Source organism: Halyomorpha halys, unplaced genomic scaffold (assembly GCF_000696795.3).
Source record: "Halyomorpha halys isolate HHAL.00 unplaced genomic scaffold, Hhal_1.1 Scaffold747.1, whole genome shotgun sequence".
Taxonomy (NCBI): Eukaryota; Metazoa; Arthropoda; class Insecta; order Hemiptera; family Pentatomidae; genus Halyomorpha; species Halyomorpha halys.
Window position 1 is genome coordinate 354,374 of NW_027111002.1, and position 3,370 is coordinate 357,743.

A 3,370-nucleotide genomic window follows, 5' to 3' on the forward strand; every position below is an offset into this window, starting at 1 on the left:
TAGTTTAATTTAATGTTTGAAGTACCACCAATGGGTGGTTCCTTCCCAAGATTTTCAAGTGTATATGAAACATACTACATATTTACCTGTTGTATTATTTTGTACAGTTGTAAATTACAATAAATAAATATTAAAAAAAAAAAAAAGTTGAGAGTAATATGGATCAAAATTGTGTATGTTAATGATGAAATAAACCACTCTCAAACAATCATATTGTTGTAGCCACTGTACTAAGGAAAGAGAAAATATATTTTTTTATTGTTTGTTATAAACGTACTCATAAATGTAAATATATACTCAAATATATTTACGTGCCGATACTCTCAATAAATGTTGTTTATATTGCTATGTATCTATGGAGATTTTCGGGATGCCACGATAATCGCTGAAGGCAACTATCCAAAAATAAGTTAATTAATTAATTATCTATTGGGTCCTAAAAGACTATTATTATGATTGGATTCTTTTCCAAAGGCTGTTTGTGTGTTTACCAGTTTACCAATTAAATACCTTTATATTTATAAAATGGTGTTACCATTAATTATATAGTATAATAAAATGTGGTATATTGGGTTATATAATAGTATATAAACTACATAAAGAGATTACTATTTATTTATAACTTTTTACTATAATTAAAATGATTCAGATAAAGGTTGCCATAAAATATACATTATTACATGATTACTTATTAGTTAATTTATAATTATAACTGCTGATGCCGTGGGATGTAGTGCCGTAGGTGTCTTCTGTTTCATAAGGGTGTCCAGGTCTCGTGGCCCTTCTCACGACTTCGTCTGGTCGAAGTGCATCTCCTAAGCCTGCCTCCTGACTGTGGTCATCACCCGTCTAAGCCTTCCTGTTGAGTGTGTCCGTCTAAGTCTTCCTGTGTATCCGTTACCCTACTCTTTTTCTCCCACTTCCCTTTTGGGGCGTTACCTTATTTTTTAATATCCTTTCTCATGGCCCATTGGGAACCGAAGGCTCCCGAGGTAGGCGTCCCCCTCCTCAGGGCCGATAATGGGTCAAAAAGTTTGACATGTCCAGGAAGTGCCTGCAGCAGCTTAATTTGATTCCGATCCCTCGTCAAACCTGTCATTTTTGTTAGAACACTTAAAGGTTAGCCAATCTAATTTTCTCAGGGAACTCTGGTAATGTGACAAACTTAACACAGATGTTTTCATATCCGGGGACGTCCTAATAGCTTCACAGAAGGATACCGTGACCAGGTATAGGGGCAGATGACGAAACACCTTAATAATACCCAGGATTGTCAAAAGACCGATACATAGAAATATGTATCTATTATACCGGATCGGAATACCGTTTAGAAATTAAGTCCGCACACAGTGCGAGTACTATGGCTTAATCCCATACAGTGTGTCAGGGATCAAGTCGTGATAATGAGTTCTTGGGACCAAGTCCCCACCGTTTTGAGTTCGTCGAAGAGACTTCAGTAAGTGCTCAGCCAGCAGTGGGACATTTTAATGTAATCTCTGAATTAATGAAGACGAGACGCAGAGCTCGACACTCGAGTTCAAGGTGTAGTCTTTTTTTTTAGACTTTTTTTTGTAGTAGATTAATTTATTTTTATTTTTTTTTATCTCTTTAATAATATCTATAAGACGCATTTTGTTTTATTTCAATTAATTTTATTTTAATTTCGTTTGTTAAGTTACACAACTTAGAGATGCATCGTTTATTTCGGCATCAATGCTGTTATTTGGGACTTTTTTTTCTTTGTTAACTAAATAAAGACTTATTTGATAATATTTTTTTTTTTTTATTTTATACTGGCCGGTAGTATTGGTAAGTTCACTTTTGAGCCCCCACTGCCGCCACACATATAATAAATCATTAATCTAATTAGTTATGTATGTTAATTTTCAATATGGTTCACATTCGCATAGACTTGAGTATAATTTAGTTATCTATGTTAATTTTCAATATACCTTTATTTTTCAGTTCTTTTGTTAATTTCCATTTTATTTATTAAAGAGAATTACACTGTATGAAGCGCTTCACGTATCCTGTGTTAAACAAATCCAAAGTAAGTTTGCCGACTCTAATGACCGGGTAGTTGCTGCAAGCAAATAAGTTTTCGCCCCTCTTCCCAACATATTTTATAGAGGTACCGGCGAGATTGACGAAATATCTTTGATTTGTATAAATTACTTTCATAATAATAATTACGTATTTTTTATTTTTTTCACCATTTCAGATTTGTATAATGTTAATATTTATTTAGTTTAATCCTGTTTGTATAATTTTCATATCATTTATTGTTTAGATTGTAAGATACGCATTTAGGTAGTAATACACGCATTGTTTTATTTACGTAACCATTACTAATAATTATTTTGCTTGTTTGTGTTGCATTGAAATTGGGTTTTATTTGATATATTCTATATATGTTTACGCAGCATATTATTAATTTAATTAATTATTGTAATTAATATGACGGATGAATCTGAAAAAAACCCTAATAAATCTGATAGTAATGAGTTGAGACTAGAAACATTACTTGATGAATCTTCACGAGAATATTAGGAATTCTCGGAAGCTTGGATTAAGCTCTCGCTCAGACAAGTCCGAAGCACGCGAGTTACATATCATAAAAAATCAGTGAAGACTAAAATGACTTTATTCTAACATATTTACAAGAACTACATGTTACTGTTTCTGTTACAGAGTGTCTCTCTTCTTCTAACTTCTCTAACTTAGCTATCTAGTCTAGGAAATATATGAACACTTGAGAAGAGGGGGTAGGAAGAATAGTGAAATAGAAGAAGGCGTTTGGACCAATCAGATACTATGAAATCATAAGTAAATATCTGGGAGGGAGAAATAGGCGTGGACTAGAAGCAGGGTGTGAGGCTTCCAAGAAATTGGAAGAAACGAAAGAAACTTTCATGTGTAAAACATAAAATAGTTAGACTGATGCAAGTTCTTTGTGAGATGACAGCATGTACCTGCCTAAGTGTCAGCCCTTGCTATTGATATAGGATACTAAGGGCTTGAAATGGCTGTTAGAATGGTCTCAAGGGCCTTATGGGAAGGTAGTTGTTTTTATTGAGTTTCTTTTGTAAGGAAATGTGAACACATGGAACCATATGTCTAAAGTGACTGTAGGTTCAGTTGGGCAAGGGGGAATTGTTTAAATTTATAGTACCGGTTCCTTAACTCCTTCCCCCTTTATGGAGTGCATAGTCCCGATGCACAATCAAGAATTTTGAATTTCATTAAACCAGGCTTGGGCACTTCCGTTAAAAGCAGCTGAATAATTTGGGTCTTTGGGTAAGGATAGGTTTCATAGGAAGGTGGTCATATTGGTTAATATTTAAGGAAAGGATAGGATTACATTTCTTTA